We start from the raw sequence: 23303 nt of genomic DNA, 5'->3' as shown, positions 1-23303 counted from the left end.
TGCACTTGTGACCAGTGTTTATTGTGAAGGAGGAATTGCGGGGGATGAAAGCTGTAAAAGGTACGGGAAACACCGGGGAACACCGGTGGGGGTATGGGGTGTAACCTGGCAGGACCTGGGGAAGAGTTTTCTGTCGCATGTGTCATGGCACATGCGACAGAAATCAGAGGAAGAAGGTAAATGCTACCGGCGCGCTAATGTGCGCGCCGCCATCTTGGATTTTCGGAGGGGGTTGGGGGTCGGGGGGGCACTTTGGCGACACTGGGGGACTGGGAAGGAGATTTATCTCCCATCTGACATGTTTGGCTTCAGGGTCCGAGTACCCCCCTTTGTGCTCCGGTTTCCGAGTCGGTTTCCCGTGTCGGTACCGGCGAGCTACAACCCTGTCCCGGTCCACCTCGGTTCCACCGAGCCGTCTTCCCGGCTCCTGCTGACGGAGATCACCGTCTGCCTCCTAGCCAAAGGCACCAGGGCTCCTACCCTGGTACCTGTTAGTCAGCTTCAGGCCTGACACACAGGCCTGCACTCCACTCCTCCAACTCCTCACTTGAACTCCTCAACTGAACTGAACTTGACTGAACTGCTGCTTTTCCCGCCCCGGGCTGTCTAGACCCCTGGGTGGGCGTGTCCCAACTGCCTGGTCACGCCCACTGGTTTGTCTATCTGTCCCTAAGGGAGGCTGACTAGGGTTTCCTGGTTGGCTGTGTGTTTCCTAATGAGGGACGGTGTTATGCGAGGGCCTATCTGTGACTACCTGGTTGCATCCGTTGTGCCACTATATGCAACACATCCGATGCATCTGTCACACAAAGCAATGCAACGGATGGCGTTCAACGCAAGTGTGAAACTAGCCTAATTTGTTTTTCTTAAGGACAATATCTAAGAAAAGTAGAGAGCATTCCTGCTGCAGTTTTTCCCATTCTGCTCTGAAGATGGTGTCATCCTGGTAACCGGATATGTTTTTATTCATCCTTAGTCCCCTATGGACACATTCACTTTGTTGGTATGATTTCAGTGCGACAGTATGATTACAGAAGGTAAAAAATAGTAGCGTGCACTCACGGTTTGTAGCTCAGTCCACTCAAAAAGAAAAAATCAGATTGCCCACCTGTAAGAGGGGGCCGTTTTTCCACGGATGCAGCGGTGGCCGCGTGTAAACTCAGTGACAGCTCAGCTGATCGCACGGCTGTCTTCATTAGCTGCGTGGAGGTGACCGGAGCGGCTGTGTCTGCTGCGGCTCCGGTCACCTCCATGCAGCAGCGCTGGATGCGACGCTGGATCATCCTGGATTACGCCGGACAAGGAGGGCTTTGTTGTGGGTAATAAATTGGTAATGAGGGAATGTGTGTGTGTTTTTTATTTCTAATAAAGGATTTTTCGGGTGTGTGTTTATTTACTGTAATTTACAGATTAATCATAGAGGGTGTCTCATAGACGCCTTACATGATTAATCTAGGACTTATTGGCAGCTATGGGCTGCCAATAACTCCTTATTACCTCGATTTGCCAACGCACCAGGGCAAATCGGGAAGAGCCGGGTACAGTCCCAGAACTGTCGCATATAATGTATGCGGCAATTCTGGGCGGCTGTTGGCTGATATTGTTAGGGTGGGGGGCTCCCCATAACGTGGAGCTCCCCATCCTGAGAATACCAGCCTTCAGCCGTATGGCTTTATCTGGCTGGTTTTAAAATTGGGGGGGACCGCATGCCGTTTTTTTTAATTATTTATTTCACTACACAGTATAGACACGCCCACCGGCTGCTGTGATTGGGTGCAGTGTGACACCTGTCACTCAGCGTGGGGGCGTGTCTCACTGTAACCAATCATAGGCGCCGGTGGGCGGGGCAAGCAGGGAATACGAGATTGTTTAATGGGCGGCCGGCTTTTTCAAAACAGTAAAAGCCGCCAGAGCAGTGTGAACGCCGTGCAGCGCCGGGGATCGGGGATCGGTGAGTATATGAGAGAGGGGGATAGACTGACATGGAGAGAGAGAGAGGGACAGAGATAGTGACGGACTGACAGAGATTAGTGAATGACAGACATTGTGAGGCGCTTCAGAATGCAGCTTTTCAGCTGCGCTCTGAAGCAGACCTTTTTTAAGCTGCGGTGCAGAGCGCACACCTGCGCACATAGCATCAGACACCGAAATCGTATGAGGGATGTCACACGTTACAATTCACTAGTTTTGTACTACCAAACGTCCAATGTATGAGGAATAAACGACGTGTATGCGATCACCGTATTTTCGTTCAATATCGATCGCATGTAGGTTTCACACGCAAATACGTCACGAACGATGCCGGATGTGCGTCACTTACAACTTGACCCCGACGACGGATTGAAAGATCTATTGAAGTGTGTAAAGCAGGCTTAAGGATTAAACAAAATCCACTCCACCAGCCGGAAAAAGCACTTGTTAGTATATAAAACACAAACAGCTTTGTAAATCTGCTGAAACTAATTTTTTTTTTCTTTTCTCCTCTACTTATTTTTTTTTTCCCTTCTCTCTACAACTTGTAATAAGCAGCAGCTAACTGTACACCCTCCCACACATCCCTGCGGGTTTATGGTCCCCACCTCTTCTTCAGGGTGCGCAATGTTAGAATGGCTGGTGGGAAAAACAGATACAAGAAAAAAGCCATGGACAGAACTTTTATTACAATCACAGTAAATAACTTTTACTACAGACATAACGGGTGGCTTGGGACTGGAAATCACTGCAGCAAGGGGGCAAGCAGTCCGGGGCTCCCCTTTGTGTCATTAGGGAAAGTTGGAGCAGACTCGTGGGTGCAGCCCGGACTGTGGGCAGTATCTTGGGAAATCTCCTGGGACTGATTTAAAGGGATACTGTGATACTCTGGGAAAAGGCACACCAGGCTTCAGGTAGATCATTACTGTATGTAAAGGGAGTTTACCCACAACATTAGGCCCTTTTGACTATAATAGTCCACATCAGATTTATTAACACATGGCATAGAGAGCATCACAGTAGAGAGTGCCCGTAGGGGGCAAGTCTCTTCACACCCTTCTGGAAAATTTAGTGTAATTAGGGTGAGAGTAATACCTCCTTCACCATCATAATTTATGGCGGCCTTTAATTTATTTAACAAATCAAACCTGCAACTCCTACTGGGGCAAAAATAGCAAAATATGGTCGGGAGTTATATCAGACACTTAGTCAATGGAATTGGCTACAACAGTGTCAACTATAAATTTGAAAGAGGCCCCTGGAATACTTCTTATTTATTCTGACCATCACGGTATAAATTTATGGGTGGTTGCCTTTGGTTTTGGGGCCTTGGACAGGAGACTAGGATGGTGGGACACGGCATCCTCTCCAGAAATGCCCGAGCTGACCACAACGCCAACAATTTCGTTGCTGGCTCTGCTGGTTTTGTTGATTGGGAGCTACGTATACGGGGTTTGGACCCTGTTGGGGCATGGGCTGTGGCGGGGGCTGCAGCGGCGCATTTGTATACAACAATTGATCTTGAGCCCATCTTTTTAAAGCGGCACAATACTGTTGTCCACTTTGGAAACTCAGCAGCTGAGTATAACTGATGGACCTGTAGCATCTTCCTATAAAATCGCATAGGGTTTATTTCGGGATCTGGCAGGCAGGGGATTAATGCCGCTGACTGGATGGGGTTTAAAGGGACATATTTAAATGAGGGCTGTTCCTTGTCAGGTTCGGGGTAAGGCTCACTATGTGTCCTAGGGGAAAAGGGGATCCAAGGGGAGGGGATTGGTAACTGGGGAGCATGACGGCAGACTGGCCGGTGAGGGGAGAGAGGGCATTGCAGGTATGGGAGGGACCAGGGGTATGGGTGTGGAAAGGGTTAAGGGATGCTATCTAGTAACTGCAGCATCTGTGAATAACTCCAGAGCTTGTCCAGAATTAGGCTGCGAAGTAGCAACAAAACAACCTTCCTGAGTGCCCCTAAAACCATCTTCAGACTTGGGTGATCTATAGGAAAACACAACATCTCCTCGCTCATCCTCTTCTTTGACCTCAATATATCCGTCTGATAGCAATATCTGCGTTATTGTGTTAAACAATTCAGTATCAATCAACAATCTCTTGTTACCCGGCCGGAACTTAAGGCTCCACCTCTATACTAGCTACTCCCTCAGCTATATAGTAATAAGGGTATCCCGTGATATGGAGGAGGGGTACAAAAGGTATTCCCTCCGGACTTGAGCAACTGTATCAAATTTAATGTCCTAATCCCTATCTTCAGCCACAGGAACCCCCCCCCCCGCGTCTTTAGTTACAGACCGGGTGAGTCTAGCTAGCTATATTCAGCCACCACCATCTTTCCTGCCCTAACAACCATCCTCTGGATCCCGTGTGACACTCTCGATCGATCCACACCTCAGGGCTGGGATCGTGCTCTGAGCTCCAGCGGGCACTACCCCTGAGTCACAATCAGGTAACCTTTTTAACACCGGCTAGGACACACAGCCCGTCACTCCCTCCTCTCCAAACCAACCACAACGGTAGTGAATACACAGTATGTAACACTCACCCGCGTGATGGAGATGATCAGTCTACTTGGAGCGGAGAGAGATCTCAGTCCACAACGTCCAAAGCATCGGTATTGCCAGGTCGGTAATGCATCCGTGAAAGGAGCCCCACGCTGGTGCGCCAACTGTCAAGGGAGGAATTTGGGCGAAGACTGCTAATGGAGTCTTCCTTTGGGATATCCAGAGACGGTGCCGTATTAGCTGCATACCAGTGCCGATATAGCAATGTGTCAGACAATGAATACATAAGACATGTTCTCCTTGAGCCAGCATCACCAACTGACCCGTGTATTAGATAGATCCAATTATACAGTTTGCATCTCTAACCTTGAAGCTAAACAGGGAGTACTTTTACTCCCTAATTTCTCACAGCGCAGTTTGTTTCTGTACCTTCTTTCTGTGTGAACATTACTGATAACACTTTTGCAGCTTCACATTCTGGCTTCATTATCTTTGATTAACTCCTTCATGACTTATACAGCTTAGAATTATATTATGGGTCTATGCGATGGCTACATAGACAGACAGATAATTATGCAACTACATCTACATTTTGATTATTTATATACACAGATATTCTTATTACGTTTGAACAAACAAGCTATAGCTCAGGCGACCTCCACAATCATACCAAGGAATAAAGGAAAGAAAAAAAGAAGAGGACAACGGGGCGCCAAATCTAAGTGTAGATGTATGTAAACACAGATTGCAATGATCGTACGACTTTTACACTCACCGTGCAGATTTCTTCTGTTTTCGCTAGTATGATCAACGTGTAGTGGATCAACTCTTTTATTAATCCTCCAGTATGCAGCACGAATCCTCGGGAAAAACAATGAGATTCCTGAACAGGTGCTCCCACGTGGGAAATGGAGTAAATAAAAAATCCCTTTCGGCGCTTCCGGAGGATAAATGGGATATCAGTGCAAGTTTGCAAAAACTTCAAGAACAAGGGTTTATTCATACACTGTGTTCCAAATTATTATGCAACAAATATTTTCTCATATTTTCCTAAATTAACTATGTGAATTGCAGTCATTGTTATTTTCCAGTCATCTACTATTCGAGTATAATTGAAATGTTTTTGATCAAACTGCCTATGAAAACAGTATATTTTAAAAAATAATAAACACTCAAAATGCACTCAAAATGCATGTTCATTATCAGCTTATTACAAAATGAAATCAAACAGTTTTCAAGTCAAAACTTAATTCTAGGTGATCTTACATTTGCACATAGGACCCCTTGTTCAAAAGAAGCTTCTGAACTCTCTCGTCTGTTGAATTTGTCAGTTTTTGGATGGTTTGTGCTTCAATTGTTTTGCATGTGGACAGAATACCCTCCCAGAGCTGTTGCTTAGATGTGAACTGCCTCCCGCCATCATAGACACTCCTTTTGATGATGCTCCAGAGGTTCTCAATGGGGTTGAGGTCAGGGGAAGATGGTGGCCATACCATAAGTTTGTCCTCTTTTATGCCCATAGCAGCCAGAGATGCAGATGAGTTATTTGCAGTATGAGATGGTGCATTATCATGCATGAAAATGATCTTGCTGCGGAATGCACGATTCTTCCTCCTGAACCATGGCAGGAAGTGCTGCTTTAGAAACTCCACATAGATTATGGAGTTCATCTTTACCCCTTCAGGGATCCTAGAGGGGCCGACAATCTCTCTCCCCATTATTCCAGCCCAAAACATTACTCCACCTTCTCCTTGTTGGCGCCTTTTTCCGTGTTTTCATGGGTGTCCATCAACTAGCCATCCTCCACTCCATCTATCTGGACCATCGAGCATTGCACGGCACTCATCGGTGAACAAAACAGTTTGGAAGTCAGTCTTCATGTATCGTTTGGCCCACTGGAGCCGTTTCCGTTTGTGTGCAGTGGATAGAGGTGGTCGACAGGATGGCTTACACACAGCTGCAAACCTCTGAAGGACCCTGCATCTTGTTGTTCGGGGGATGTTTGGAGGCACCAGCAGCTTCAAAAATTTGTCTGCTGCTATGACAAGGAATTTTAGCTTCATCTCTTTTAACCTGACGCAATTGCCTGTTGGAAAGAGTCCTCAATTTTTCCTTTATCAGCACGCACACATGTGTGTGCTGTGAATCAGCTACATACTTCTTGATTGTGCGATGATCACGATGAAATGTCTTGGCAATGTTGATTGTAGTCATGCCTTCACCTAAATACTCCACAATTTGTTGCTTCTCAGCAGCCGACACATCATTTTTCTTTCCCATTTTGGCAAAGAATGTAGGCTGCTTTATTTGGACACACCTGCCAAACTAATTTGCACAGGTATCTGTACTTGATTTCAGTGATATAAAGAGCCCTGACAGACATCACCATCAATGAGTTTAAATGACAAACAAAAAATTTCTAACCTTATCCCTCCTAAACTCTTTTTGCATAATAATTTGGAACACAGTGTAGGGTCAATAAAAAACGGACAATTACGGACAACGCGTTTCAGCTAACAAAAGCCTTCATTAGGTATAGTCTACATTGCTGGTATTAAGAAAATCTAATTTATAGACTGATCTGTCTATGTGTATGATGTAGGCGGGTATGAGGAACATGGGTGTGTACTTCCAATTAGATTATCACTCAACCTCAAGAGGTAAATGGTGGTTCTTGTGCTGAAATCCTTATATGGATCGTGTGTAGGGGCAAGCAAATATTGCTGCTATGCATGAATGATACAAATTATGAATGAAAAAGAATAAAAATTCTAATTATTAATAAAGAACATTTTGGTGTTTAAAATATGCGGTGATATAAAACACATAATAAATTATTCAGATTAAGAACACTTTTTTTTCCCTTTTGCTCTCTCCCTTCCCCTCCTTTTTCCTTTAGAGAATAGTTTAAAATTCATGCACTTATATAAAAATCACTTCCAGTTATATTGCACTTCTAAATAAGAGACAGACAAAGAAAAAAAAATATATCCATATACATTTAGACATTCTCTATCACATCGTTCAAACCATCTTGGTATAAGGTTTTCAGCTTAAAAATCCAATAGGACTCCTTCCTATTTAATTTTTTCGTTTTCAATAATGATTTATTGCATGAAGAAAGTATATTTAACAATATTCATGAATTATGAATTGGCTTCAAACTTTCAATACATATATCTCATATAGTATAAATGCTTCTAATTTTATTTTATATGAGGGAAAAGGAAAAGATGGGAGGGATGAGAGGGGTAAGAATATTTTATTAGGGGAGAAACCAGGGGAAGAATAAGGTAAGTGGGTAATAGGGAAGGAGTTTGGGGAAACATTCCTGCTTATTTAGTTCATGTAAAATATTGTTATGATCGCTTATTAATATTAACAAACAATTGTTTAAAATACATAATATAACTCTTAACTCTATATGACCTATTAAAGAAAAGAAGAGAAAACAGAAAAGGGAGAAAAGTAAAGAAAAGGAAAGAAAGGGAAATCAGCAAGGGGAAGGGGGGGAATTAAAATTCAAATCTTAGATTAAAATATCATTGGAGAAAGGTTGCCTTTAAATCAGGAAATGCCGATTGTGTCACTGATCCATGGACTCCAGCGTTTGTGGTAGGAGGAAAATGTATTGTTTATAATTGCATGTCTTTCTTCATACTTATGATGGGTGGATAGTATGTTAATGATTTCATTAATATTTAGGCATTCTTTCGTTTTCCATTTTGCTGCTATTAGATTTTTAGTAATTAAAAAGAGGTGGATGGCGATGGAAACATGGGATGGATCGATATTTTCAGTTCCTAGAGACAACAGGGCCATATGTGGAGAAATAGAGATATTCGATTTTGTAATTCGGTTCAGCAATTTAAAAACTTCAGACCATAAAGTTTTAACCATTGGGCATTTCCAGAAAATATGGAGTACATCGCCTATTTGGTTACATCCCCTCCAACAGAGAGGAGACAGGTTTTTGCTGAATTTGCTTATTCTTGAGGGGGAGTAGTACCAATTGCTCAGGAGTTTATAGTAGGATTCGTGCAGTGTAGCACAAATGTTTGAGTTATAAGTCGCTTTTAGGGCTTTTTCCCATTCCCTTTCAGAAAATTGTTGCTTTAACCCCATTACGACCGCGTTACGTTTTAAAACGGCGGGCAGAAATAAGTGTATAGCGCCCCCCAGCGTCAGATAATCTCCGGGGTTTCAGCTACCGGGGGTAGCTGAGACCCTGGAGATCATGATTCAGGCCGGTTTTTCCGGTCCCCAGTCACGTGATGACCGGTATACACCATATACCGATCATCAAGTTATAGTAAATGACCGCGCCGGTAAAAAATGATTTATCTCCCATCTGGCATGATCAAACATGTCAGATGGGAGATAAATCTCTTTCCCGGTTCCCTCCGGTCCCCCGGTGTCCCCAAAGTGCCCCGCCGACCCCCAACCCCCTCCCGAAATTCCAAGATGGCCGCGCGCACCGGCGAGCACAGCAGCGCGCCGGTCACATTCACACTGTTCCTATGGTTTCTGTCGTATGTGCCATAACACATACGACAGAAACCTGCTCCCCAGGCCCTGCCAAGTCACCCCCTATCCCCACCCCGGTGTTCCCCGGTGTCCTACATACCTGTCGGAGCGCTGATCCCCCGCGGCCCCCTCCTCCGGCTCCTTCACAGCAGACGCTGACACACGTGCAGAGCGCGGCTGTCAGCTTCCTGTGTTCAGAGACGCTGGCTGCTGCTGCTGCTGCTCGACACACTGCAGCTGTGACCCAGGGAGAGTGGGTGCAGATTCTTTGCACCCACTCTCCTCAAATGGAGGGTCTGCACTCCTAGAAAATGGGGGATACGTTCCCTGAACGTGTCCCCCATATTCTAGAAGGTCCAGAGGCGCCGTGGGACGTCCAAATGGATTACAGCGGATTTTTTTTTCTTTTCAATAAACTGGTGAATCAGGGAATGTTTTGGGGAGTGTTTTTTCAAATAATTTTTTTTTTTGTTGTCAATTTTTTTTTTTATTACTGTCAATTAGTTATGTCTGGTATCAAATAGACGCCGTGACATAACTAATTGCTGGGCTTGATGCCAGGTGACATTACACATCTGGTATCAACCCCATTTATTACCCCGTTTCCCACCGCATCAGGGCAACGGGATGAGCTGGGGCGAAGCGCCAGGATTGGCGCATCTAATGGATGCGCCACTTCTGGGGCAGCTGCGGCCTGCTATTTTTAGGCTGGGAAGAGTCCAATAACCATGGCTCTTCCCACCCTGAGAATACCAGACCCCAGCTGTCAGCTTCACCTTGGCTGGTGATCTAATTTGGGGGGACCCCACGTTTGTTTTGTTTTTTTTAATTATTTATTTATAAAGAATTAAAAAAAAAAACAGCTTGGGGAGCCCTCCAAATTAATCACCAGAGAAGATGAAGCTGTCAGCTTTGGTTTGCAGGCTACAGCTGTCTGCTTTACCCTAGCTGGCTATCAAAAATAGGGGGACCCCACGTCATTTATTTTAATTATTATTTTTTTTTTTTTGGGCTAAATACAAGGCTAGGCATCCTTTAGTGCCACATGAAAGGCACTAAAGGGCGCCAGCTTAGAATATGCAGGGGGTGGGACGTTATATATGTTTGACATCTATCCAATCATCCACTGTAGCATTTTAGGCTATGTGCCCACAATCAGGGTTTGCAGCGTTTTGGGCGCAGTGTTTTCCCTGCATCCATAGCGCTGCGTTGTGCAGTAGAAGCACAGTGGAAGGATTTTTAGAAATCCCATGCCCACTGTGTTTCTTTTCTCCGCAGCATACACTGACCTGTGGCGCAGCTTCCCGAACCTCAGCATGTCAATTTATGCTGCGGAGACAAGAGTGTTCTCTGCAGGTAGAATAGAACTTAAGTCCACAGCAGCCTGAACCCAAATCGTGGGCATGGGCAGCTGCGTTCTCCCGTGGACAACACTCACATCTCTGCAGGAAGGCTGACACTGTGTACTAGATACCGTGTCGCTGGATCATGGCCACATAGCCTAAAAGTGAGAAATTTGTTGCTACAGCAACATTTTTGTGAAGTACCTGTGGATTCAAAATGCTTACTATACTCCTGAATAAAATCCTTGAGGGTCCAGTTTCCAAAATGAGTTCACTTGTGGGGGGTTTCTGATGTATAGGTACCCAAGGAGCCCTGCTAATGTGACATGGTGCGCGCAATTTACTTCAACTTTTCCAAAATTCAAATGGTGCTCCTTCCATTCCAAGCCCTCCCATTTATCCAAACAAAGGTTTTTGGCCACATGTGGGGTATCCCTGCACTCACAAGAAATTAGATAACAACCTGTGGGGTACACGTTTTGTTGTTGCCTCTTGAAAAAGTGAGAAATATGTCGCTAAATCAACATTTTTGTGAAAAAAATGAAAATTTCAATATAGCAACCTAAGCTTATCAAATTCTTTGAAGTATTCGTGGATTCAAAATGCTCAATATACACCTAGATAAAAGCCTTGAGGTGTCTTGTTTCCAGAATGGGGTTACTTGTGGGGGACCTCCACTGTTTAGGCACCTTAGGGGCTTTCCAAATGCGACATAGCGTCCGCTAATTATTCCAGCCAATTGTTCAGTCAAATGGCACTTTTTCCCTTCCAAGCCCTGCTGTGCACCCAAACAGTTAATTTCCACCACACATAAGGTATCAGCATACTCAGGAGAAATTACACAATAAATTTTATGCTGATATTTTTCCGTGTACTCTTGTTAAAAAAAAGCTATCTGGCTGAAGTAACAATTTTGTGGTAAAAATATATTTTTTTTATTTTCACAGCTCAACATTATGAACTTCTGTGAAGCACCTGGGGGTTCAGGGTACTCACCAAACATCTAGATAAATTCCTTGAGGGGTCTATTTTCCAGAATGGGGTCACTTGTGGGGGACCTCCACTGTTTAGGCACCTCAGGGGCTCTCCTAATGCAACATGGCGTCCGCTATTGATTCCAGCCAATTTTGCAGTCAAATTGCACTCCTTCTCTTCCGAGCCCTGCAGTGTGCCCAAACAGTTGATTTCCACCATGTACAAGATATCACCAAACTCAGGAGAAATTGCGCAATAAATTTCATGGTGATGTTTTTCCTGTTACCCTTGTGAAAAAAAGCTACCTGGTTGAAGTAACAATTTTGTGGTAAAATTTTATTTTTTTATTTTCATGGCTCAACATTATAAACTTCTGTAAAGCACCTGGAGGTTTAGGGTACTCACCAAACATCTAGATAAATTCCTTGAGGGGCCTAGTTTCCAATATGGGGTCACTTGTGGGGCTTTTTTTTGCTGTTTACGTACCTTAGGGGTCCTCCAAATGCGACATGGTGCCCGCAATCTTTTTCAGCAAAATTTCCTTTCCAAAATTCAAATATTGCTCCTTTCGTTCCAAGCCCTCCCATTTCTCCAAACAAAGGTTTCAGACCACAAGTGAGGTATCACCGCGCTCATAAAAAAGTGGGTAACAAACATTGGGGTCAAATTTTTGGAATTACCTCTTGAAAAAGTGAAAAAATTGATGCTAAAGCAACATTTTTGAGAAAAAAAATGAAAATTTTCAATGTGACAATGTAACGTTATCAAAATCTGTGAAGTACCTGTGGGTCCAAAATGCTCACTATACCCCTAGATAGAAGCCTTGAGGGGTCAAGTTTCCAAAATGGTGTCACTTGTGAGGGGTTTCTGCTGCTTAGGTACCTTAGCGGACCTGTAAATGCAACATGGTGCCCGCAATCTATTTCAGCCAAATTTGCTTTCCAAAATTCAAATATTGCTCCTTCTGTTCCGAGCCCTCCCATTTGTCCAAACAAAGGTTTCTGACCACATGTGGGGTATCGGCGCGCTCATAAGAAAGTAGGTAACAAGTTTTGGGGTTTATTTTGTTGTGTTATTTCTTCTAAAAGTGAATAAATTTGGGGTAGAGCAACATTGTAGGTAAAATTTTATTTTTTGCTTTTTTTCATTCCACTTTGCTTTAGTTCCTGTGAAGCACCTGAAGGGTTAATAAACTTCTTGGATGTGGTTTTGAGTACTTTGAGGGGTGCTGTTTTGAGAATAGTGTCACTTTTAGGTATTTTCTGTCACTTAGGCCTCTCAAAGTCACTTCAAATGTGATGTGGTCCCTAAAAAAATGGTTTTGTGAATTTTGTTGGAAAAATGAGAAATTGCAGATGAACTTTGACCCCTTCTAACTTCCTTACCCCAAAAACGTTTGTTTCAGAAATTGCGCTAATGTAAAGTAGACATGTGGGAAATGTTATTTATTAACTATTTTGTGTGACATAACTCTCTGGGTTAAGGGCATAAAAATTAACAGTTTGAAAATTGCAAAATTTTCAAAATTTTCATCAAATTTCCGATTTTTTCACAAATAAAAGCAAAAAATATCGTTCTAAATTTATAACTATCATGAAGTCCAATATGTCATGAAAAAACAATGTCAGAATCATTGGGATCCGTTGAAGCGTTCCAGAGTTATAACCTCATAAAGGGACACTGGTCAGAATTGCAAAAAATGGCCTGGGCATTAAGGACAAAACTGGCTTCGTCCTTAAGGGGTTAAACTGTGTTCCCATTTAATCATGTAGTCCATTTTTTAAAACTAATATCTTCGTTGAAGTTGTTGTAAATGCTCCTAGTGCTCCATATTTGCTTATTATCCAAGTTACTGTATAACATACTAACAATTTCTGGAATTGGATGTTTGAAGGCTAGTAAGTTTTTTATGGTGGATTGTAAAGCAATAATTATCCTGAAGTCATTGTCTGGGATATTATATTTTATCTTGATATCCAAGAAGGTGATAAAGTCTATTCCATTATATAAATCTTTTAACTTTTTTGGACCCTGTTTTCTTCAATTTGTGGGAATATTTTCTCTGGCCATATAGGCCAGGAATGTAAGAGGAAACTCTTTTATCTGTTCAAATTTAGTAGTGTCCAGTTTATTTTTATTTCCCTTAAGGTTTTTCCAGATCGCGATAGTAGAGGCCAGGATGGGGTGTACAGGGAGAGGAAGGTTAGTATTTTGCAAATGGCGTAAAATAAGATGGCCTAGCGATGCATAGTTATTATAATCTAGTTCCAGATCCATCCATGTGTGAGATTGATTGTTCTGAATCCAGTATATGCTTTGTCTAATTATGTTTGTTTTGTAATAATTTAATATATTTGGTAAACTGTAACCTCCTCTTTTTTTGTGTGTCAATAAAACATGCCTAGCAATCCGCAGCCTCTTGTAGTTCCAGACATACCATTTCAGGATGGTTTGTAATTTACTCAAGTAATAGGGGGGGATTAAGAGGGGAATGGCTCTAAAATAATATAATATCTTTGGTAAAATCATCATTTTGAATGTGTTAACTCTCCCCAACCAAGTGATTTCATGTTTTTGTAAATTAGTTGCTTCTTTTTGGACTTTATCAATTAAATCTTTCATGTTTATGTCTATTAGAGATTGGAAATTATTTGTAATTTTAATACCCAAGTAGTTCAAGGACCCCTCTACCCACTTAAAAGATGATTGATTTTTTATGTTGCTAATGACCTGATTGTTTAGAAAAAAGGGAAGGATTTCCGATTTTTCAGCATTTAGTTTATAGTATGAAATTTTGCTAAATAATTCCAATGTGTTTTGTAGTTCCATTATGGAGTTTATCGGGTCAGAAAGAGTGAGAATTATGTCATCAGCGAATAACCCTAATTTGTGATGTCGAGCTCCGGTTTGAATTCCTTTTATTGCTGGGTTAGATCTGATATATTCTGCCAGGGGTTCAATAGCTAGTATAAATAGTAAAGGGGATAAGGGACTTTCCTGATGGGTTCCATTTGATATTTTGAAGGGACTGGAAAGATGATTATTAGAGTAAATTTTTGCGGTGGGGTTGGAGAATAGGGCCAGGATGGTATCAATAATTTGTTGGTTGAAGCCGAATTTAAGAAGGGTTAATTTTAGATACATCCAATTGATTCTGTCGAAGGCTTTTTCTGCATCAAGAGATATAATCAGGGATGGTATCTTTTTTTCATTTATACGAGAAATCAAATTTAAGATTTTTCTTGTACCATCTGGAGCTTGCCTTCCTTCTATAAATCCCACCTGGTCGTTGTTTACTATTCCCGGCAAAATAGTTTTTAATCTTTCAGCAATCAATTTCGCGTATATTTTAACGTCCGAATTTATAAGCGAGATTGGTCTGTAATTATTTACAGAGTCCAAATCTCCTTTGGGCTTTGGCAAGACAGAAATCGTTGCTTCAAGCATTTCGTCTGGAAATTTGCCCATTATTGCTACTTTGTTGAAAACCTCGGTCAAGTGGGTTGACAGAATATGGGAATATAATTTGTAATATTCATTAGTGAACCCATCTGGCCCCGGAGATTTTTTGTTTTTAAGACCGCTTATTATTTTGTTAATTTCTTCTACAGTGAATGGGGCATTGAGGTTATCAAGATGAGTTTGGGAGAGTCGGGGAAGTTTAATTTTATCAAGAAAATTTTTAATCAAAAGTTCACTTGGCTGGGGAGTATGAGAGTCTTTATTTAGATTATATAATTTAGCGTAAAATTTGGCAAACTCTTCCGAAATTTCTTTGGGATGGGTTATTATTGGACCGTCTGATTTTTTTATCTGATGAATTCTTCTTTTTACTCTAAGTTGTGCCAGTTTTCGGGCCATAAGTTTGGAGGGTTTATTTACAGATAAGTAGTAGTTTGAATTCATGGTAAAATTAAAACGTTCGTACTCTTTAAATAATACTTTTTTTTAGTTCTATCCTAAGATCTAACATTTTTTTATAAATGGTAGGGGAATTAATATGGGATCCTTGTAACTTACTTTCTTTTTTACTTATTTCTGTCTGTAGATTATATATATTTTCTCTTTGTTTTCTTTTTTGGATAGCCCCCATTTGGATTAAATTACCCCTCATTACTGCCTTATGAGCGTTCCAGATTGTTGTTGGGCAGATTTCATCGGTTATATTCTCTTTAAAATATAGTTTTATTAGTTTTTCAATTTGGGGTTTAAAGGTTGATGAGTTAATCAAAAAGGGGTACATTTCCATAGAAAATTATTTTGAGGAGAGGGTCCCAGGATCACTTCACACAGGACAGAGGAATGGTCCGGAAATGTTCTAGGATTTATTTCTATTTTCTTGAATTTGGTGATAGAGAGGGAATTACTTAATATGAGATCTATGCGTGAAAAAGAATGATGCGAGTCTGAAAAAAAAGTATATTCCCTGGAGGATGTGTTAAGGCACCTAAATCTATTTAATTTTTTAAAACCGTCACTATCGTCCTCTGCAATTCTTTCTACAGGGGTCACTTTTATATCAAAATTTTTTTGATGTTTGATTAAGAGGTGTCTGGAGAGACTATAGGCCGCTTTACATGCTGCGATATCGTGACCGATATTGCCATCGTGCGTACCCGCCCCCATCGGTTGTGCGACACGGGCAAATCTCTGCCCGTGTCGCACAACATCGCCCGGACCCATCACACTACTTACCTTCCCTGCGATGTTGCTGTGACCGGCGAACCGCCTCCTTTCTAAGGGGGCGGTTCGTTCAGTGTCACAGCGACGTCACAACAGCGTCACTGAACCGCCGCCCAATAGAAGCGGAGTGGCGGAGATGAGCAGAACGTAACATCCCTCCCACCTCCTTCCTTCCGCATTATGGCCGGGACACAGGTAAGGAGGGCTTCCCCGTTCCTGCGGTGTCACACGTACCGATGTGTGCTCCCGCAGGAACGAGGAACAACTTCGTTACTGCTGCAGTAACGATATTTAAGAATGGACCCCCATGTCACCGATGAGCGATTTTGCATGTTTTTGCGACGATGCAAAATCGCTCATAGGTGTCACACGCAGCGGCATTGCTAAAGCGACCGGATGTGCGTTACAAATTCCGTGACCCCAACGAGATCACTTGAGCGATGTCGTAGCGTTTAAAGCCGGCTTTAGTTTAAGAAAACCTTTTTTCGTATTGTGCCTGTGGCCATTCATGTGTGACCGCACCGTTTGTGTGGTGCGGCCAACGTACTGAAGACCACAGTCGCAGCTGACCACATAGACTACATGGTCACTGTCACATGTTAGATGTTGATTAATATTAATCATCTCTCCTGTGCTATTTGATGTGATACTATTCTGTTTGTGACTAATAATACCACAACAGGAGCATTTTTTTGATCCACATTTGAAAACGCCCGGGGGTTTCTGTGTGGAGAATTTTGATGCGCTAAAAACTGACAAAGGTTTTTTTAAAACAGTCGGTGCAATAATATTCTTCACCGTTATCCCCCTTTTAAACATAATACCTGGAACCTCTGGTAACCATTTGTTTAAATAAGGAACCATTTTTAAAATTGTCCTGATCAAATTACTACCCTGGTTAAATGCAGTTATAAAAGTATATTGCCATTTTGTCCCTCTGTGTTCAATTTTTCTTTTGTCATTATTCCCATGTGGATCTACCTGTTGTTCTGTGTTTAACTGAATCAAAGTAGTATTTTCTTTTTCTTTATTTTTTCTTTCCAAACAATCCATCTGTTTTGTTTTTTTTAGGTTTATCTCAAAGACTTCTGTAAGACTTCTCCAATGTATTATTCTTCCGAATTCGGTATTGACTAAACGGTATATTCAGCTAAAACAAAAATCTAATCATCTTCTATCATCCAAGATGACTTCTAACAAATTTAACACTACAAATAGAGCAGGGATAAACACTACTAGTCATATAAAAATGAATATTTCAAAAGCTGAAAAGGGAGCTCTCAGACAATTAAAAACAACAATAGTATAGTCATCAGACAAGCTGACAAAGGAGGGGGGGTGGTAATTCAGGATAAAACAACGTATCTGGCTGAGGCATACAATATATTATCAGATCAAAAGTATTACAAAAAACTAGAAACAGACCCAACAAAAATTTTCAATGCAGAATATAATTTCCTCATAAATGAAACTTATACAAAAAATATCATAAACAAAAAAGAAAGACTTTTTTTGACAAACAAAAAACCCAATAGAGCAACATTTTACCACTTACCAAAAATTCACAAAAACACATAGACCCCCCCCAGAAGACCCATAATTTCGGGTATAGGGTCCTTAACAAGTTATTTATCACACTACATTGATTTACACCTGCAAGATCTAGTTACCCACTTACCATCATATCTCAGAGATTCCAACCAGCTAATAACAGAACGCAGCAGCTTAAAGCCACATCACACTAAGCAACATCGCTAGCAACATCGCTGCTAAGTAACAACTTTTGTGACGTAGGAGCGATGTTGCTAGTGATGTCGCTGTGTGTGACATCCAGCAACAACCAAGCCCCTGCTGTGAGGTCGTTGGTTGTTGCTGAATGTCCTGGACCATTTTTTAGTTGTTGCTCTCCCGCTGTGAAGCACACATCGCTGTGTGTGACAGCGACAGAGCAACAACTAAATGTGCAGGCAGCAGGAGCCGGCTTCTGCGGACGCTGGTATCCAATGTAAATATCGGCCAACCAAGAAGCCCTTACCTTGGTTACCCGATATTTACCTTCGTTACCAGCGTCCGCCGCTCGCACACTGTCAGTGCCGGCTCCCTGCTCCCTGCACACGTAGCCACAGTACACATCGTGTAATTAACCCGATGTGTCCTGCAGCTAGGAGTGCAGGGAGCCAGCGCTAAGCGGTGTGCGCGGCTCCCTGTTCTCTGCACATATAGCTGCAGTACACATCGGGTAATTAACCCGATGTGTACTGTAAATAGGAGTGCAGGGAGCCAGCGCTAAGCAGTGTGCGCTGGTAACCAAGGTAAATATCGGGTTGGTTACCCAATATTTACCTTAGTTACCAAGCGCAGCATCCCTTCCACACATTGCTGCTGGCTGGGGGCTGGTCACTGGTTGCTGGTGAGATCTGCCTGTGTGACAGCTCACCAGTAACCCGTGTAGCGACGCTCCAGCGATCCCTGCTAGGTCAGGTTGCTGGTGGGATCGCTGGAGCGTCGCTAGTGTGACATCTCACCAGCGACCTCCTAGCAACTTACCAGCGATCCCTATCAGGTTGTATCGTTGTTGGGATCGCTGGTAAGTTGTTTAGTGTGATTGGGCCTTTAGATTGGAAAAAGGAATATTTATTTATCACACTGGATGTTAACGCTCTATACTCCAACATTGAGCATATGAAAGGTATCCAGGCGGTTTCTCATTATCTAATGGGAATACCAAACATGCCAGCTCCACAAAGAGACTTTCTTTTAGCGGGGCTAAAATTCATTCTGCAGCACAATGTTTTTGAGTTTCAGGACTATTTATATCTGCAGCGGTACGGCACCGAGATGGGGACTCGGAATGCACCAAGTTTCGCTAATCTTTTCATGTAGCGATTCGAGTCCTCATCGCCCCTGAATACTACAATCTTTAAGGAAAATATATTGCTATACAAACGCTATATAGATGATCTTATTATTTTCTGGAAGGGTTCGGAGGAAGACGCCAACTTACTCATACAGGAGCTTAACAAAAACAGTTGGGGTATTTCCTTTACCCATATCATGAGTAAGGATAAAATTCACTATCTAGACCTTGAAATTAGTCATGCAGACAACAAAATTATAACTAAAACCTTCTTTAAAAAAACTGAATCAAATGGATTTCTTGACTTTCGTAGTGCTCACTATCCTAAATGGAAGCAGAATATACCGTTTAGTCAATACCGACAAATTCGGAAGAATAATACTTTAGAGTCAGATTATATTGAACAATCCAAAATTTTAACAAAAACATTTTTGGATAAAAAATATCCCCAAAAATTAGTAACAGAAGCCTTTGAGATAAACCTAAAAAAACCCCAGATGGATTGTTTGGAAAGAAAAAATAAAGAAAATACTACTTTGATTCAGTTAAACACAGAACAGGTAGATCCACATGGGAATAATGACAAAAGAAAAATTGAACACAGAGGGACAAAATGGCAATATAATTTTATAACTGCATTTAACCAGGGTAGTAATTTGATCAGGACAATTTTTAAAGAAACATTGGCACATTTTAAAAATTGATCTATTTTTAACCAAATGGTAACCAGCAGTTCCAGGTATTACGTTTAAAAGGGGGATAACGGTGAAGAATATTATTGCACCGACTGTTTTAAAAAAACCTTTGTCAGTTTTTAGCGCAGCAAAATTCTCCACACAGAAACCCCCGGCGTTCTCAGATGTGGATCAAAAAAATGCTCCTGTTGTGGTATTATTAGTCACAAACAGAATAGTATCACATCAAATAGCACAGGAGAGACGATTAATATTAATGAACATCTAACATATGACAGTGACCATGAAGTCTATGTGGTCAGCTGCGACTGTGGTCTTCAGTACGTTGGCCGCACCACAAAAACGGTGCGGTCACGCATGAATGGCCACAGGCACAATGCGAAAAAAGGTTTTCTTAAACATAGTCTCTCCAGACACCTGTTAATCAAAATCAAAAAATTTTTGATATAAAAGTGACCCCTGTAGAAAGAATTGCAGAGGACGATAGTGACAGTTTTAAAAACTTAAATAGGAAGGAGTCCTATTGGATTTTTAAGCTGAAAACCTTATACCCAGATGGTTTGAATGATGGAATAGAGAATGTCTAAATGTATATGGATATTTTTTTTTTTCCTTGTCTGTCTCTTTTTTATAAGTGCAATATAACTGGAAGTGATTTTTATATAAGTGCATGAATTTTAAACTATTCTCTAAAGGAAAAAGGAGGGGAAGGGAGAGAGCAAAAAGGGAAAAAAAAGTGTTCTTAATCTGAATAATTTATTATGTGTTTTATATCACCGCATATTTTAAACACCAAAATTTTCTTTATTAATAATTAGAATTTTTATTCTTTTTCATTCATAATTTGTATCATTCATGCATAGCAGCAATATTTGCTTGCCCCTACACACGATCCATATAAGGATTTCAGCACAAGAACCACCATTTACCTCTTGGAAGTACATGTTCCTTATACCCGCCTACATCATACACATAGACAGATCAGTCTATAAATTAGATTTTCTTAATACCAGCAATGTAGACTATACCTGATGAAGGCTTTGTTAGCTGAAACGCGTTGTCAGTAATTGTCCGTTTTTTTATTGAACCTATTAATAAACCCTTGTTCTTGAAGTTTTTGCAAACTTGCACTGATATCCCATTTATCCTCCGGAAGCGCCGAAAGGGATTTTTTATGAGATCATACCAACAAAGTGAATACTACTGATGATGCAGACATAAAGAGGGACACTTTATTACTTCTGAGTCTGACAAACCCCCAAGTTCTAAGTGAAAACCCCCTGACATCAACCAGTCGCCCCCCGTTCATGAAGGGTATAAAACCGCAGTTCTGTCCCCCTATTACACCAGGGAATAATATAGACCTATTCCAATAATTAGTTTTGAAGGATATAGAAGCCTTGAAATATCCTACTTTTGCCGCAAATTTAACTAGAGGTAAAAAATGAGCTTTAGACACACTTAAATCTTGGGATGACATCATAATCCGCAGGGCGGACAAGGGGGGCGCCACTGTCCTGTTACCAAAGGAGGCATATATAACAGAAGCTTTAAAACAACTAAATAATAAAGGGGTTTATTTAAATTTACAAAATGATCCAACATGGGCATTTTCTAATAAATTACGAAGTTTACTAAACAAAAATGTAAGTGCAGGCGTTTTATCTAAAAAAAACTGCAGAAAACGTATTTTTTTCCCATAGAATCGCACTGGTACTACCTCCCAAAAATTGATAAGGACATCTTTAATAACCTTCATAGCCGATGCCTTACGTTTTATCCTCCACCACAATGCATTCAAATTTGGCGATAAATGGTTCTTGCAATGCAGGGGTACCGCGATGGGTACCCCTGTAGCTTGCAGTTTTGCAAATTTGTTCCTGGCCATCTTAGAAGAGGACTTAATCTATAGCATGTCTAATCCCTTTCTAAAATTTATAAGGATATATGCGAGATATGTGGATGATGCTTTTCTGGTGTGGGACAGGAATGAAGAAGAAGATTATAGGGCTTTTGTGAATTATCTAAGTGTTACCAACTCTTATAATATGCTCTTCACATACAATTATGGGGGCAAAGAGCTCCCTATGCACTTCAATAGTGCACACTCGTCCCACACCAGAATGGCACTCCCCTATGGACAATTCCTTAGGCTAATAAAGATTACTAATAGTCTGAAAAAACTGCAGGAACAAGCAGGTGAATTGAAAACGCGACTAAGTGAACGGGGTTACCCTGCGGTGATAATTAAGCAGTCTTATGAAAAGGCAATGTCAAAAAAACTAATAAATAAAAAAATGCAATCTACAACATCAGATCCCTTAAAAATTAAAAGATGTGTCATTAATTTCAAATACACACTCCTATTTGATCTGATCAAATCCAGTATCAGAAAAAACTGGCATCTTATTAAAAAAGCAAATACGTTGTGTATGCGATCCTCTGCCCCTGCCATAGCTTTTATATCGGAAAAACTATAAGACCACTATATGTTAGATTCCGAGAGCATTTTAAATCTATTACTTCAGGGGTCGGCTCTCCCCGCTTAATAAAACATATCAGAGACTGTCATAACAGTAACCCTGATTGTTTAAAATTTGCAGGTATATTAAGGGTTAAACCCCATTCAATAGGAGAAGATATCCATAGACTCCTGCTTCAAAAAGAATCTCGAATAATAATGGATCTAAAAGCTCTCGGTCCCCTAGGTCTAGACAAGGAAAGGGACCTAGCAGTTTTCTTCTTGCTCACTATGTTTCTAGACTAAAAAGGTGATAATTTATAGCCATACGTTAGTTGCAATATAAAAAATATAAAAAATAGAGAAGAATTTTGACAAGTCCTTTTTTGTTTTTAATGTTTCTAGTAATGTGTATTTTACACCTGTTTTTAATTCACATAATGCCGTGGGATCCACGTTTCCCTTTATAGGTGTGGCCTCCCATGGCAGTCACTACAGGACCCGCCGAAGCACACATTATGCAAAACAGCCAGCCGCCGTCCTACCCCATTTGCCTCCCCTCACCCCCCTATGCTGTACCCGATCTACATATAACTTAAAAAATAAAAATACCACGAATGAAGAAATATATATATATATGTCCACCTCCTGATATATATGTCCCTTTCTTTGTATATATGTCCCAATTTTGGTATATATGTCCCATCCTGGGCCCCTGCTGCTATATACATCCCCATCCTGGGCACATTCTGGTATATACAGTGCCTATAACTGCAGTAAAAGAGGGTGGAATCTGCTCTCCTGAGTGTGATGTCACCTCTCCCTCCCATTCTGGGTTTCCAGAGGGTAAGGAAAGATGAAGTTTAGGATCACAGTGCGGAGCCATTTTGTTAGTGACTGCAAAGTGATCTTAATATGTGTAAAGTGTCACTAAATATAGCTGGCATAGTGCCCCACTGGCATACACTGTGGGCTCCACAAAGATGGCAGTGATCTCCTCCCTCTGCTGTGATCTGGACAGCCCAGGGGGTATGTCCAACTCACAGCAGGGAGTCCTCATTGTTATAGAATAGGGTCGTAGAGCGATTATCACACCCAATGTACTGAGAGCTGCCATAAATAAGGTGAGTAACTGTCGTTACTCCAAGATGGCAGCCCCCAGTGTTTCAGTAAAAATATAATTCAATAAAAACGAAATAAACAGTGAATTTAATTTTGTATTAAAATGATTGATTCCATAATCACTTTTATTAATACATCTGATATCCGTTT

Source organism: Anomaloglossus baeobatrachus, chromosome 1 (genome assembly GCF_048569485.1).
Source record: "Anomaloglossus baeobatrachus isolate aAnoBae1 chromosome 1, aAnoBae1.hap1, whole genome shotgun sequence".
Taxonomy (NCBI): domain Eukaryota; kingdom Metazoa; phylum Chordata; class Amphibia; order Anura; family Aromobatidae; genus Anomaloglossus; species Anomaloglossus baeobatrachus.
The sequence above is the reverse complement of the archived record's forward strand: the minus strand, read 5'-3'. Positions refer to the sequence as shown.